General features: G+C 39.6%; 1 protein-coding gene across 20 annotated transcripts in view; it reads left to right on the top strand.

Annotated features, from left to right (window-relative positions):
* Positions 1-17,098, top strand: part of si:ch211-285f17.1 (sickle tail protein homolog) — a 105,468-nt gene that overhangs the window by 26,479 nt on the left and 61,891 nt on the right. The window contains exon 1 of one of the 20 annotated variants that reach the window (XM_034862475.1): positions 15,446-15,627. The exons of the other annotated variants lie outside the window; for them this stretch is intronic. The gene's annotated coding sequence lies outside the window, so the exon portion shown is untranslated. Of the gene's footprint in view, positions 1-15,445; positions 15,628-17,098 lie in introns of those variants that run through there. 20 annotated transcript variants of the gene reach the window in all.

Below are 17,098 nucleotides of genomic sequence, written 5' to 3'. Positions count from 1 at the left end.
AAACTAGTTGTGGACTGTATATACTGTATGTTTCAGTTGTTTGGTCTGGTCATGGTCTTAACTTGGTCTCGCCCTGTCCTGGTCTTGTCTCGGTCTTGATACACTCTGGTATGTGACTTGGTCTCGGTTTAGGTGGTCTTGACTACAACACTGGAACACTGTGTAATTGGTGGCTTCATATGCTTTATCTGCATTGTCTTTACTCATCTCATCCGGCTTGGGCACCAACAATATGTTGTGTTATGTGGTTTCTTGCCTGAAATGGTTTTGCAATATTTGTTACCACTTCAGGATATGTAGAGTTTCTTCAGTCTGTTTATGTGTGATGGAGGTTATTAAGATGTCAGTCTGACGCTGTTGACGACAGAGGTAACAGCATATGCATGTGAGTCATTGGCAAGAGAAGTGTTACATGTTTCTACATGCTCACTGTGTAGAACACTGTGTCAGTTTTGCTGAAACACTCACTGTTGAGAGTGTGAGAGATGAGTATCCATTCCAGGTGTTTTTCGCAGATCTTGCCTTACTTACTTTTGAAAGAAAGGTTAAATAACAGCTTAGTGTAATGGGAATGAGTTTGAGGATTGGGATGCGATCACCCATTTCTTTGACATTGAAGCCAAGAGTAGGGATTACAATAATGGCAGCCTCTCGTGACTCTTTAAACCCCCAGTTCTCTCTCTGGGTTTTTCTTCTTTGACAACTGTCAGCAGAGTAATTAAGATTACAAAATACTTTCTCTCAAACAATTTGTCCACTAAAATGGATATGTAATTTTAGTTCTTCAGAAATCGATTTTAATTACCTTTTTTTGTACATATCTGTTATAGAATTGGATCGTTTACAAGTTTCTAACACACTGTGCAATGTCATGCACAGTCTCTTGTGCCAAAAGGGATTTCAAAGAGGGAGTTCCTTTTGTAATATCCAGACCTTCATTTTTTTGTCTGTGATTGAGCTGACAAATTCATGCACGTAAGTAGGGGGTTGATTTTAAGCACACCCCCCCACTCTCACTTTGAATCGAGCAATCACAAAGTTTTACTGTATGGCTTCATATGATTTACTCACCGATATGCCTCGTTCAGCTCTCACATTAATATGCATCTTGGGTGATCCGATCACAAGTGAACAGCTCCAAGAACAAGTGTGGAGGGAGCCAAAACGCAGTAAGGGTGTATTGAGAAACGATCGCTCAGACCTCAAGGAAGTGGTCTGGGATGCATATGGCCAAATTATTTTTTTCTCAGTGTGTACTTGATTGCCTTCTGGGCCAAATCAAAGTATGGCCTACCTGCCAGTTGTGAACTGACGTACTTAAAGCTGTCCACTTGTGATTGGATCACCCAAACTGATCTGAACAGGGCCTATGCTGATATTCAAACAGGCTTTGAGTTAGACGTGTTTTTTTTTTATGGTTTTTGTTTTAAGGTTTTCCATTTGTTTTTAAAGTGTCTTATGCATTGTCTTGTACTTTGTTGGTATTGTATTACATTTTAATGTGAAGCACTTTGTGATTTTTTTATCTGTGAAAGGTGCTATACAAATAAACCTTACTTACTTTCTTACTTACTTACTTACTATGCTGTTCTTGTTCCTTTGGACATGATTGAGAAAAAAAGTTACACCTGTTGCAAAAAAGATTTACCTAACTGTTGCAACAGTATCTGAAAGAGGATCAAACACTGAGAAAAGTAGCAACAAAAAACGCAGAAATTAAAAGTTTTGCTTTGAACAAGGGAAATTGGTTATCCATTTACGTCAGTTCCCCTAACCCGCTCAGATATCTGTTTTTGTTAAGGTTTTGGCAGTGATTTTGTTCCTCTATTAATGTAAGTTAGATAAAGAAGTCTTTAGATGTTTTTAAGTAACTTTTGCCACATAGGAGGAAGTGGCAATTCCTTGGTGTTTTCTCAGCTGTGGGAAACAAAACACCTTTGTCTTTGGTTTGTCAATGAGTACCCGGACACTAGAGAGAAGTCCAATGATTCCTTAGAAGAAAGAAGAGTAGGTGACCTAATGGTGTGTTCATGGACCTTGGGTGTTTATTCAGAAAATGAGTGGATGTGACTCATCCCTCAAACAGAAAAAGACAATATTCAGGCCACTGAGCAAGAAGAAAGAGCTTTGGTGATGTGACTACTCATGACTGTAAATCCCTGTGTTGTCTCTGGTGTATTTCTCTTTGGGGTTGTAGCTTGGGGCAATGTTGCTTGTTCCTGATTCCTGAGGCTGTGCGGCTCTCATAGCAAGACCGTAGAGAGGATTGGTTTTATCTCATGTCAGATTTAGGATAAAAACAAATGCCTCAATGTTTGTGATGCACACCCTAACTTCAATTCCCCTAGTTGTTTACTTATTGAAGTCAAACCTTACCTTGTCTACATCTTTTGCATATTTACTTTCCTGTGTGGCCCTATTAGTTTGGCTTGATTTCAGAACAAAGCTCATACTGCAAATGTGGCATGAAATTTCTTCACACCAGACATCTCACTACTAGTACTATTTTTTTTTCTTCAAATAAATGTAATTTGTGTATGTAATGCATGTGTGTGTTCCAGCCCAAAGCATAAATGTGGTTAATTCACCAAACTAAGGGGTGTAAGCGGATGCAAGGCTCCCTCAGGGTTTCCTTTTAAAGAGTCAACAGAGAAATCAATACATCTCCACCTCCCCTCTTACACACTTTTGCCCTTCGGCCAAACATGATGTGGTATGTGTTTAAATGTCTGACTGTCTGGTTTTCAGTCTGTGTGGTATTAGCAAAGGTGCGCAAAAAGTATTATATGTACAAACTGCTACACATGCACGCACTTTTATCTCAGTAGTACAGACAAAAAAAATTAAATGGAATCTCTTGCTGTGTTTATTTCTTTCACATTGGCATGTTGTTTCAGGGGACTGGATTTTTTATTAATATTACATTCATATTTTGTGTTGCAGGCAGTAGCCTACCCGTCTGTGATCCTTTGCGAGAAGAAGATTTGGTTGAGGTCATTAAAATAATTTTGTCTCCATTTAGCATGCAGATAAGGAGATATTTTCTACCAGAGTTGAGTTCAAGGTTGTTTAAATTAAAGGAATAGTTTGACTTTTTGGGAAATATACAAATTCATTTTCTTGCAGTGAGTTGGACGAGAAGATGGATACCACTCTTTAGCATTAAGGCTGGATCTCATTTTTCTGTCTTACCCGTACCCTTTCCCCTAGGTTTTGTGCATTTAAGCAAAACTAAGGGCTGGCCCAATTCTCATTTTGATTGAGGGGTAAGGGTGTATAGCCTTTGAAAACCATAAACAGTTAAAGAAAAAAACATGGTTAACAGGCAACAATGGTTGCAACGGCTGCCAGATTGACCAGAAAAACCCATAAACGGAAGTATTCACATTTACATATGTACTATGCTAACGCTAATTGCTATCGACTAACGTTACAATGCTGATTGGCACAACAGTCCCGCTTTTCTCTGCCTTGAATGGACTGTATACATATCTACAGTTTTAACCATTAGCAGAGAATTTTGTTTGACATCAGTGCACAACACTACTTGCTTTATATCTAACTCTTGGCAAGAAAGCCAAGAATTGTATGTCCCAAAATGTTGAACTATTCCTTTAAATAAAAACTAAACCTTGAAAAGGAACACAACAGCTGACTAATAGTGAGTGTGAGATGTGGACCATGTGATGCACCATGGGGAAGCTACCTCCTACTGTACACTCTGTCAGATGACCAGGACATGTGATGTGGCTAAAGACGGGTGAATGCAGGTTAAACACAAAGTGCAGGTTGCACAATTATATTATAATAAGCAATTTCTAAATTTCTGGCATAAATATCTAAGCTTCACATTACTGAAATTACCACACTGTTACTGCTTACCGTTTACTGATTTCCTTCCTTTTCAATAAAAGGCTTGAGCTAATGGAAAAAAACACTCTCTCAGTCTTTATGAAAGTGTCAATACACTTTCATAAAGACTGAGAGAGTGTTTTTTTCCATTAGCTCAAGCCATGGCAGGCTTGAAAGTGAAACTGAGTTCCAAGTTACAAAAGTGTAGGACCTACTAACCTTTAGCTGACCTCATATAAACCATATCTAACATAACAACAAAAATTAGAAATCAGTCACCACCCTAAAAATATGTCCAGTGATTTTAAGTGAAGCCATATTGTTTCTTCAGTTGTGTAGAATATTCTAGTGGGCCTTAACAAATATAACTATAATTTTTTTATTTTTTTCAAACGCCCATTTTTTTTAGTTCTCCGACAAGGCATGAAATTGAGCTTTTAAGGGCATTTCTTGAAAACATAGTTGAGTTTTTATTGTCAGGAAATGGAACTGGTAGCAACACACAATCATCTCTATTCATTGTTGAGGACAAAAGGCATGCTTAGTGTTTACTTCTTGATCCTTGTCATATTCACATTGGAATAGAATATCTTCTCAGTAAATGCTAGTTTTAAATTCAAAAATAGAAGCATTATGTATATCTGAAGCACCATGGTCATTTTAGGATTTTCCTTTCGACTTTACCCTGTTGTGTTCTGTGCCACTTTACTGCAACAGCAGCTTTTACTCCTCAACACTGTCTGTGTCTGTCCCAGTTTCCATAACAAAGTGATAACAGTCTGTGAACATAGAGTATCTGGTGTGACCATCAAACAGCTCAGCAAACAACCAGGAAAAACGAAAACTTGAATTTCTCACATTGCATTCAAAGAAGCATAACAGCTAATATCTTGAACATGTCTTATCTTGTGATCAAACTGTATCCAAAATGGTGTTGCTTAACCCTTATTCTGTCTATCAGAGATAGATCACTAAGCCAACATTCTGTTTGAATATCACCTTTTCTAAATTCTCTTTATAAATGTTGTGATGCAATTACACGCATAAAATAAGGACTGAAAATAAGCTCCAAGATGCCTGGGTTGGGAGTTTGTGGTTCCAGCAGGAGCAACACATTACCCTTGTGTTTAAGCCAAGGCAGTGGCTCGTAAAGAGTATTGATGATGTACACCATGTGATACGAGTGCTGAGCAGGATGAGGCAGCATTAAATCTCACTGATGTATTGGCCTCTTTTTTCTCTCTCTCCGTCCTGGGAGAGGAAGAGAGAGAGGCTGACAGATGAAAAAGAGAAATTAAAAAGTTTCAGGAGGAAAAAATGCCAGCCACAGCTGGTACATACTTTGCTTTTTTAGGTTTATTTATATCATTATTTTTAGCATTTTTTCATCATAGGTAATCAGTGTGTGTGGACATGCAATTGCTGAGAGCGCAATATGCGCTTTAGACAGGTGCGTGTATCAACAAGTACTTAATAAAGGTGCATGTGGAATGTGATATGATTACACCGTGTTCACCCACAGTAGTTACCTGAGTTCTTCTTCTGGAGGTTATGGTTTTATCAACCCCTCTAACAGTATTGTTTTCCTAGCAGCAGCAACTTAGCTTAGCTCTTTAGCTTCTTTCTGTCAAAATATGAAACGCATTCTCTCTGTCAGAAAAGTATGTCAATGTTTGCTCACCAAAAAAATCTAAATTTTTTTTTCAAAGACATACTGTGCCAGTTTCCCCACAGACTCCGTAGCTTTTTTACGGTTTTGCTTTTAGAAATGGATGCCATGAGTCAAGACAGGGGTGTTTTTTTGCGGTTAGCTTTAAATGTTTATGAGCTGTGCTGCTTTAGGCTGTCTATAGTGAGCGTGGAAAAAACTAAATATTCATGAATAAGAAACCTAAGAGACTTTTCATTGTGAGCGGCAAATAGGAATGGTATTGTATTACATTTTACTCTCCGTTTGTTTACAGTGAGACCTGCTTTATGCTTATCTCAGCCCCAATAAGGGCCTAAAGCTATCACATTCATTATAAATTAATTAGAAGGATAGTTAGGGTTTATATCACGGTGCTCCAAATCAACAGTGAAGCAGCAGTGCACCGAGTTCTTGTTCTAAAAGGGCACAGTGCTGATATCAGAAGCTGCAACATGCTACTGGTTAATAACTGTGTGCAACCTACCTATGGCTTATTCAAAAATAATCCAGTCAATTTTATACGTGTACCTCATTTGCCAGCAGAACAGACAGACATTGTGCTATAATTGTCATGTGCTCAGCAGGGTCTCGGCCTGTTGTAGTTAACATAATGACTGCCAGTACAGAGAACTACCTCGGCCTGTTCTGAAGCCATTAAGATTGGTGTGACCCACATGCACTCTATTATGAATTCCCGGTTGTACTGTCAGTGTAAGAAAACAAAATCCATAACAAAGATCTTTTTTTTCTATCATTTTATCCTCAATTATGTATCTGACTTTTCCATTTCACGAATCTTTAGCCTCTGATCCAACAGTTAGTTTTATTGTAACACCTGTTTCTGAAGAAGAGCAGAGCTGTAAAACATTGAGAATGTGTGCTGTTTAATACCAAAAAATGAGCAAGATTTATTCCTGCTGCACGGCAATTTGTACTTGTTGCAACTAGAAATAAAACAGACTTCCTGACCACGTATGGAATCTCTCATCTTTTGCTTTTGATAGTGAGCAGGTTTTCTACCACTTCACATAATTACAGCTCACAACGCTTAACTCTTTGTCATAAGGGAAAGTGTGGTGAGTTTCTTCCACTTTATATTGGAGTTTCAATAGCTCTTGGCATGTAGCGCCCCCAGCTGTACAGCTGATACGACTTCAGCTTGAACTTGATTCATTATGCCCACACTGGAGTTTCTGTCCTCGTGAAGGTTTATGCCTCTCACGCGTCTTTTATTTGACGTTTATTCATTTTATCCTGCTGGCGCAACTTGTTCAATTAGGCTGTGACTTTACTTTTTTGGCAAGTTTCTTTCCCCCTAAATATGAAACACCAAGACATGGGTTTGACAGCCGCCCTGTGCCTCTGTAAAATGTCCTTCCTTTCTTAAATCTGGGGATTAGAAAACTAAAAGGGAATAATATGATTTGACTGTGTGATGAAGTCATTGGTAAGACATGCATGCTTTCCAGCTAGGAAGCTAAAGCTATCATGAGACTGACGCAGCATTTTAGCCTGAGCTGCGGGGAGCAAATTAAGGGGATTTCCACTAATCTGATGTCACAGAAAACTGGGATGCATGTGATATTTTTGTGACAGCAGTTCCTCTAAATTCACCCCTTTTTTTGTTTCACTTTTATCTCCGATCTTAAACAATTATTACAGTACATTACAATAATTAAATCAAAAAGGGTTAAAAAGTTATCCCTTTAGAAGCAGTGGAAGCTGGATAAAAGCACATTTAATAGACCATTCAACCAAATGACAGGATAAAAAGATTTACTCCCTTTTATTGCCATATTGAATACTGCTCTAAGAGTGGAAATACATTTTCTGAATATTGTAGCTGTGCAAAAGTCAACTGTTTGCATCTGTGATTTGTAAGGGCTGTTTATCTGCTTCAATTGTCTTCTTGTATAATACTCAGCCAAATAACCATTTGTTATGATCCTTCCCAGCCAAAAGTTTTTGCAAGACGCCCAGCAGAAGAATTTAGATGGTTTGTGATAGGCATCAGAAACTCTTATATAACATCCCTTGTTATATAATATTTGATCTATTATGACCAGAGAGACTGGAGAAAAAGATAATGTATGGCAGAACGGACAGGACCCATTCTGGTGTTATACAACAACTGGTGAAACAAGGACATAAATCAAATTTTTCATTTTGGAAACAGGGCATAGTGTGCTTTTTTCATGGAAAATGTAATAAGTCTCATCTGTGTTCCATCATTGCAACATCATAGGTCCACAAATACATATATTAAAACATGCACAGGTGTACACTGTCAGGACAGATGATGCATGGAAGTTGGGTGGTGATGGTGACACTGTGGATGTGCGTCGGTCCTTGCAAGCTTTTTGTTTTCTGAGAACAGATGCTGGGGCTGCCAAGCTTTTTTTTGGGGGGGGGGGGGGCTCTGACCTGGGCAGCTCCCTTCTTAATCTCAGTCAAAACCCTGTTTGAACATCCTGAAAGTTTTCATACTGGCCAAGTTTAGTCTCTCCTTAAAGCTGCAAGAGAGAGCTATTGCAGCCCTTTTTCCCTTTAACTTCCTCTCCCGTAACCTGAAGTTTGACTCAGAAAAAGGCTCCTAGATTTGGAAGATGCAATTAAAAACTTAAATTAAAAAAGAATTTTTGTTATGAGACACTATGATGATGAATTCTGCATTTTTCTGACAAATGACAGATTCACAGTTTTTTTTTTTATAACACTCTTGCTCACTTTCCTTTACTAACTTGCTTATTAGTAGGTTCCCTTCAGAAAAAGGTAAGTGGATTTAACTAAATGTGGTCCGAAAGAAAGAAAATGAATAATAAAGTGTAATTGGGTCATGAAACATTTAAGTAAAATTACAGAAGTATACGTGAAACCATGGGGTAATAGTAACACACTAAAAGCAGTACAGATTATTTCTTGTAGATATATGGACATCTATGCTCTGTTGTCACAGCTTCACAATATGATCATATGGAGCCACATAAATGCTGTAGCTGGAACAAGAAAGCAAAGCAAATTGTCGTCTTTGTTTTCTTGGAGACAGAATATTAATTGTGATTGGGACCCAATGTTTCTCGGTGCTGCATATTTTATAACATATTTGTTTGTTGTTGTGTGATCCTCTGAAATCCTTTTACAGACAGGCAGGGAGCGCCTCATATCTATGGAAAGTCACGAAGGGTATGCTAAGTTACTGATTGAGACCCAGAGTTCATGATGCTACAGCTGGCAGTTAATTTGATGTGCAACCAGAAATCATCAATTATTCATTGTTGAAACATTTTCCAGTTTAGCAATAAAGGATGTTTTTATCGATAGGCAATGACTTATATCTTTAGGGCCGCTTTAACTCCAAATTCCTTGCAGACATGTTTTGCACAATAAATATTTTGACAGGCTGATGCAGCACTGCAGCTAACTAAAAACCCTTGCTTATGGGGATGTGTTCATCTTTCTTTTGACATCACAAAACATCTAATAAATATTTTAGTGTCATTATTCTTGGTCTATCTAAATGTATTATATTAAGACCGATAATTCTTATATCGCACCAGAAGCCACTAAAGTGCACTTATGAGCCAAACACAATTAAGCTAAATGCTTTGTATTACTCTGTAAACCTGATAGGGAATCACATTTCTATGACAAAAAACAAACAAACATGTATTTACAGTTATTGTTTGCCTTGCTGCAATCATTTTAAGGTGTTACATAATAGAGGGGAAGTATGAGAGGTTGAGATGGGAGCGACAGATGTGGAGCAGGTGGGGAGAGGAGAAGAGCCTGACCTGACAGGTTCACCGCCTAAGCCAGATGGTGGCCTGGCATGATTGTCCCCCGATTTTTCCCCAACACACACACACACACACACACACACACACACACACACACACACACACACACACTCACTCACTATCTAGGGGTCATTGTCAGTTGAAATGATCCTACAAAAAGCACTGTAGTCTTCTAAAGAGTTGTCAGTTTGTCATTAGAAGCATGTAACGCTTGAATGCCAAAGTGCAAAGATGGCATGTCTGCGTTCGTACTAAAATCAGGACCAAGCTGTTAGGGGTAAGACGCTCTGTGAATTTAACGCTTCAGTGTTCCAGTTTTGAATCCCAGTCTATTAATATTTTGACCTGACTGGTCTAGCACTATTTTAGATCAAGTAATCCCAATTATTTTAAGATTGCACCACAGCAAAGCTTCTAAAACACTGCAGTCAGAGATAATGTGATATCAAGTGTGGTACCATTAAAGGCATGCAGTAATTAAATATAAATAATAAAAATATCTTGGGTTTCATTGGATTGGATGATATTTTTCTCTTCAGCAGTCCCCCATTTACCTTTGTTCTCTGCAATTTTGTGAAATTGTTGGTCAGAAACTAATGCCCATGTTGTTATATTCAATCTGTCGTCATGAACATGAACTGTTCATACATATTGCTACAAAAAGTAATACATGGTAATTTGTATGTATTTCAAGTAGTTACATTATTACTAGATTTACTGCCCCACATTGAAATTTGCTGTAAGGCAGCACCTTGTACTACCCCTAGAAATGATTGACGGGATAGTGGGTGGGTCCCAAAGCACAGGACTTTCACCCAGGGGAGCAGTGTTCGTGTCTTGGAAGTAAGGGCCCGGTGTTTTAACCCAAACACTCTAGTCTTCTTTTTTCTTTTCTTTTTTTAGGCATTTTAAGCCTTTATTTTTGCAGCCCCAAGCACTCTAATCTTAATCAGCCGGTTTGGTGCATAAATTAAACTGTCACGACCGGTGAACCCTTGGTTTCCTTAGATGTCACACAAATCGTGCATACATTTTTGTACAATCATACATAGCCGTTGATGAGTATACATTATGTATGAGTCTGGTAATGAGAACCGCGAAGACTCATCTATTTGGGCCAGTGAACCAAAAATGAGCTGAAAGATGCAAAAGCTGATTCACATTTGGGATTGGGATCAGTAGTACTAGCTACTTCTTCACATTACAAGAGAGTGAGTATGTGTTTATGAATGTGGTGTGTTTGTTCAGAATGGTGACATTCAGTCAGCATTTGAAATCTGGGATACATTACGGCTTGAGTTGTCCAATCACAAAATTTGTGATTATTTCTTTACTAAGTATTTCTGCCCAGTTGATTCTGTTCTATTCAGACCTGAGATCTGGGAACAGGTTGGCTTGTGGTCTTCAGATCACTTGGAGCAGTTCTTACCTGACTCTGAAGCTGGCACTCTGCTTTGTAATCTCTGATACCTTTGTTGACCCAGTCTTGGCTGTCATCTCTGAGATTGTCTGACTGGAAGACTGATCCGCACTGACCAGTCTTCACCACAGAAGGATAGACTCATGTTATCTCTAGGACGTAATCTGTCTAACCACATCTTCGTGGATGCTACCACTTGCATTCAGGAATGTGTGTGTGTGCGCCCATTCGCCCACCCAGAGACGGAGAAAGCAACAGTCAGACTGGCAGACAGACAGAAAAATGGGTCATGGGACCCTTCTGACTCTCTGTGCTATGTTCCCCGGGTGAGTTATGTCTCATTGCTCCTTTCTGTTGCAGCGGGCCACAGGACAATCACACTGGCCTCATAGTGCCACATTCACTTCTCCGGCCCGGGTCTGATCTCACACCTCTCACTTCACATTCTCATTACTTTGGGCTGTTATTAATTTATTTAATCATCAGCTTTTTAACATCTCCTACACAGAAATCTTTAATGGCAGGCACATTCACCAAGCTGCTAAATCAAGTTATGAGCATGAGTTGTGGGATCTTGACTAAGATGTGTTTGTGATGGATTAAATATGGGGTTCAACGTACAGTGGTGTGCATTATTTGCTATTCATCATCTTTAGACTGACTCAGAGATCATACTAGACCAGTATCCATTGTTGCCATTGGCTAAACTCTCCAGCCTCCCTGTTGAATATTATAAAAGTGGCTAAAAAATAGAGAGCAGAAGCTCACCAGGGCTTTGGATGATGTGAGGCTAAATGAAAAAAAAATTAAAATATTATTTATTTAGATTTTCTTATTTTGCCTGCCAATCGGAAGGTTGGTGGCTCAATCCCCGCCCCTGCAGTCATTGTCGAAGTGTCCTTGGGCAAGACACTGAACCCCGAGTTGCACCCGGCGCACCGGAGTGTGAATGTGTGTGAGTGTTTATCTGATGAGCAGGTGGCACCTTGTACGCCAGCCCCGGCCACAGTGTGTGAATGTGTGTGAATGGTGAATGTTTCCTGTAGATGTAAAAGCGCTTTGAGCAGTTGTTAAGACTGGAAAAGCGCTATATAAATACAGCACATTTACATTTACATGTATAAAGCCTTATTTAGTCTCTGTGACAACTGATGAAGTCCATGAGATGTGGTTGAAAGGTCTAGAAGATATCTGAAATCTAATATCGGTTTTATTTGTCATGCTACCATTTCCAAGATCAAGAGTGAACCTTCCATCTCTAATAATGCTCACTGTATTAGTAAATAGTTTTAATCCCATCTGTGAATAATGTCTTTTAGTATTCTCTACAATAATCTTTACAAAGTGAACAAGCCCAAAGTCCACCCCAAAGGCACTTTCCATCTCCAAACAGCTCTATTGTAGGCCAGTCTTTACTTAACGTGCGTCACTTTGTAACACATGTCATCATGCTGCCTAGCTGCTAGCACGGCACCACATACTCTGCTTCGGACTGGCTAGTAGTTTTTACCCAGCTACTGCGCATGTGCGACTCCCAACAAACATGGAACAGAAGTGGGAGGCCTCACTCGGTAGCTAAAACAGAAGGCTCAACACAGGGTGAAAAAAATCACAAATGTTATTTGCTGCTAATGAGTGCTAAAGGGGTGGGGGGGTTTCAAAGGAAAGCTAGAAAGTTCGAATAGCTAAGTAAAGCTGTTAAAATTGTTTTTACAATGTTAAACATGGGTGTTAAGCATACAAAATGCAACAGTACAATTTTATGAAATATGAAACTATATTTGAAAATGTGATTTTTGTTTTTGTTTTAATCCTGTCATTGACTCAGATATCTGAGTGATAACTGAACTTTAATGTTTTCATGTTTGGAAATTTCAGCAGCATATCCCCATAGACATTTCAGCATGGCAGCGTTTTTCAGCATACTCGGCAGCAATGCAACAGGTTGGATTCTCATCTAGTTGTATATATGTGTATGTGTGTGTATGTATGTGTATGTATGTATGTATATATATATATATATATATATATATATATATATATATATATATATATATATATATATATATATATATATATATATATAAAATACAACCCATCTTTACTGAATTTCAAAAATGTGTCTTGAGACCATGAAGCCACTGAATCTCTTTACTGAGTCTATTGGCTTTATGTTAGTGGAAGCAAACCGCCTGTCGTTTCACTTTCTTTACTCAGGTCATATTATACAGCGCAGTCGAGTTTGTCTTCCAAGACACACAGGTGGCACATTTACTGGGTGACTGCAGGGACGGTTCCTCCATAGCATAGTTAAATCCCAAAAGTTTTGATTTGTTTTGTCTCCCCTCTCTATTTGTTTGAGTCTCTTTTCTGCAATGGTAGGATTTGGCGTGAATAGATTAGTCACTGTTTATACTGTTTATGCAGGAAGAAAAAGATGTCAAGGCATTTTCCATTTCACATGGTGCTATGAGTCCAATTCACATTCCCGAGCATATGCACATACAGTTTCACATACACACAGCTGCACAAATATTGTGCTGTATACAGTACCTGCCTCCGCTTATCTGCTCCTTAAATGACTCTTTGCTCTGAGTCAACATCTCATTCTTTATTATGTGATTAAGCAGCATAGATATTGATGCACAAAGCCCCCATGCTGACACACCTGAGCCACTAAATGAGTGCACATTTTCTCTTTTCATGTTGGTGCTGTGTCGTAGCAACTGTCGCTTTGAAGTTCCATTGTTTTGTGCATCTGAGCAACTACACAATGAACCACAGTAGTAAATGTTGAGATCGTGTCTGTCAGTGTGGGGTTTTCTGTGCTTGTGTGCACAAGAGGAGGGGTCTGTGGAGGGAAGCGGCCTCCCCGCTCCAGCACATGGTGCCCAGACTAAACAACAAGATGAATGTTTCCTGAGTCTAACCTGGCACAGAGGCTCCCCAATCTGCCCATGTGGCTTGATGGACTAACTGAATATACTGCATTCAGAGCAGAAAGAAAGGAGCGGATATAGGAGAGAGAGAAGAAAAAAAGAGTAGAGTGGATAGTAAGGCAGAGGAGCAAGGTAAGTTTGTTCATTTCAAGTTTGGATTCCACCACAGTAGCATTGGTTTAAGGATAACTCCAGTTTATTACAGAATGGATCATATTTTTATATTTGCTGCCATCAGTTTGATCTGGAACAATAGCATTGTACTCACTAAGTTCATGGTTGAGCTCTTGAAACGCAGCATTCAAGTCAGACTGTCATACAGGATACAAAAGACTCCACAGATTTTACACATCAATTTCAGTAAATTAATCAGCCTATTAAAACCGTAAAATATTAAAGTATTCTATGGCTCTAGCGGGGGCTTGCCAAGGTCTGTAAAAAAACAACAACCTGATGATGTCATTGAGGTAATCTCAAATTGGGCTTGGAGACAAATTTAAAACATGAAGCCTGCATTACAGACTGGGGATATAAAGTTTACCAGGCACAAAGGGGTCTGATTAAAGATGCCATCAAGTTGGAAATGGGTTTTTCGGCATTGACTTTTACTAGGATACTAGGTAGTAATAGTTAGGATATCACTGCCTCCACTGCTTCAACCTTTTTGTCACTTTTTAAGTGTTATCAAAGTGCAATTCTAAATCATTGGAGTGCCCCTTTAACACATTTCACCATGTTCCCAGAATTACTTTTGCTATCATACCCAAACAATTAAAAAGGCCCACGTTGTAATAAACCATAATTATCCTTTAAATTATACTCTGACTGTCTATCTTAACATTTAATCCAATTTAACTTATATACAACATTTTTTTTGCTTCCCGTTCAAGTTTATCTTGAAAGTAAAACGTGTGGTTTAAGTTGCACCTGAATGTCTTAGGTTGGGTCTGAACTCTTCCACACCCCATAAGGTGTTGCCATTATGCGATGATGGAAATGATGGAAACCCCAACAAAAGCTCTGTGTGCTGCTGTCAACCTGTCTCCTCCCACGCTTCACCTTTCACCTTGCTACCCCCTCACACCTCCACCCTTTTTATTCCAGCCGATAGCCTGGAAAGAGCCGGCCTGGCTGTGTTTGGCTGGCTTTGTGAAACAGTGAATTAGAGGATAGGGCTTTGGGAGAAGGGGTTGAGGTATCTTGGTGAACACTTTAGCGAGACTATGGGAAAGGGAAAGGCGCCTATTTTGGACAAAAAGCTCTGAGGCTCTCTGGGGGCTATGATGGGCTGAGCCTGGTTGCGGTTTGTAACATCAAGCTGTTGGATTTGGAGAGAAAGTTCCAGACACACCCCCACCCTCAACACAGCTACCCCCCTTTTCCTCATGTCAGAAAGTGTGTATTCCAGTAAGAAATTCAAGCAGGAAGCCCCCTCCATATGGTTTTCTTCAGCTACCAGCTTTGCTCCCAACCTCTGTCTTCAGCTTGTATTTGGCTCCTTCCTCACTCTTCATCTCCTGATTAAGGAGACAGACTTTGGGTAGTGACAAGAGGTGCCCTCTTTGTCAAGAGGGAACACACACACACACACACACACACAGACGTCTATATGTGACAAGCCCCCGCTAAACAATGGCTTTTGGCTGAGGAAGAGGAGGGGGCGGAGAGGCACGGCAGTTTCTTGAATGGCCTGATTGGAGCATAAACAGCAGCCCAGGAAGTGCTGAAGTAAAAAAGAGACAGAGGGAGAGAGAGAGAGAGAGAGAGAGTGGGAGAGGGAGGGGGAGTTGGGGAAGTGTGCAGATCTGCCGGGAGAGAGCAAAAAGTTTGGGAGTGCGACGGTGTGTTAGTTAGGTTGTGTCACTCTGGTTGTGTTCAAGACTTTTTTCTGTCAGGACGAACTGAAGAGCAGAGAGCCAGAAAAAAAAGGTGAGTAGCTGCATCTCACACAAGAACACGCTCACTCTCTCACACAGATGTGAACTGAAAAACGCACAGATGCTTACTCATCTACATGTGAGTACATACAACACCCATTTTCTTCACTGTCACGTCCCTCTGTGGATTCAAACCGATGTATTCTAAGACAAATATTTTTGCCTCACTTGAGGAGTGCCTTTTTGTTATTATTGCACGCAATGTCAGTTTAAATTCCAGAGGGTTTTTTGAATGGCGCACAGCGTAGTGTACATAATATGTGTGTGCTCTTTGCTGGTTTCCCCTGGCACTGAAAGCTGCTTGTTTTGCATAGCTGTTTTTTTTGTGATGCCTTGAACTGCAGCCAGCTATTCAGTGTGTGAAGCAAAAAGGGGACCATCTAATGTGTGTGTGGCTGTGTCTAATTAAGCTAATGGGGAAGACAAGTGGTGAGGGTCAGACCATGAGTGACTGAACTTAAAAACATCACAGTCACTCCCACAAACATAGTCCAAACTGGTTGTAACATGAATTGTCTGCTATGCACTCTACATAACTTGTCTTTAATCTTTTTTACTGCTTCTGAATGTCTCTTTTCTAGATCACAGAGGAGTGACATTTGTAGATAAAAGTAGCTGACTTTAGATCAGATTTACTGTAGATTTGGCTATGTATGGTGTTGATTGCTCTCTGGATCAAATGAATTGGTTCATTTCCCCACCGGGAGATGCTGCTTTCCTGCTCTCAAAGTGAACATTAATGTCAATTCCCAACTTCAAAGACACGGTGTTACTCACATGTCACATAGATTCATAGGCAGAGCAGGAAACTGTTGTAAATAAGGATCTCTGTTTTTAACTGAGTTCTATATGCCTAACAGTTAATACTAGTTCACTAGTTTGTCACCATTGCGTGTTTTAACAGCAGCTTAACAAGCCTATTTTCCTGTCTAAAGCTCTCCAATAGCCCTTTAACGTTTTCCACTGAATTGTAGTTTTACATCTGGAAATCACTGGCCTAAATAAGCAAATCAAAAAATTCAGATAAATCTATTAGTGTAAATAAACAGCAAAAGCAACGTTCTACCAGAAAACCAGAATTTTGTACGCAACACCCTTAGGCATTCTATAATTAGGCAATGTCTGTGTTTGGCACTGTTTCTATTTAATTCTGGAGTAATACATATACGTCAAGTTCCCATTAGGCTACTTTTTAACAGTCAGGTGTTCATTGATGGTTGTGATTTGTTGTGTCTCTTTCAGCAATGAGTATATCAACTTCAACTCCCAGGTCTTAGAGGAGTGCCTCGTCAAAAAGACAAATGAGCTTGCACCCTTGCACTCTTTCCAGAGCCCCCAGACCTCATCCTTCATCGCTCGCTCCGGCACTTTGACAGCCTCTAACTGTCTCTCACAAGTTTTTTCTCTGCTTTGCTGATGTAGTGTGTTGTCAGGCCAGAGGAAACTGTTATTACCTCTAAGGC

The sequence above is a fragment of the Etheostoma cragini genome, chromosome 22 (genome assembly GCF_013103735.1).
Source record: "Etheostoma cragini isolate CJK2018 chromosome 22, CSU_Ecrag_1.0, whole genome shotgun sequence".
Taxonomy (NCBI): domain Eukaryota; kingdom Metazoa; phylum Chordata; class Actinopteri; order Perciformes; family Percidae; genus Etheostoma; species Etheostoma cragini.
Note: the sequence above shows the minus strand (reverse complement) of the source record. Positions and strands in the feature narration are given on the sequence as shown.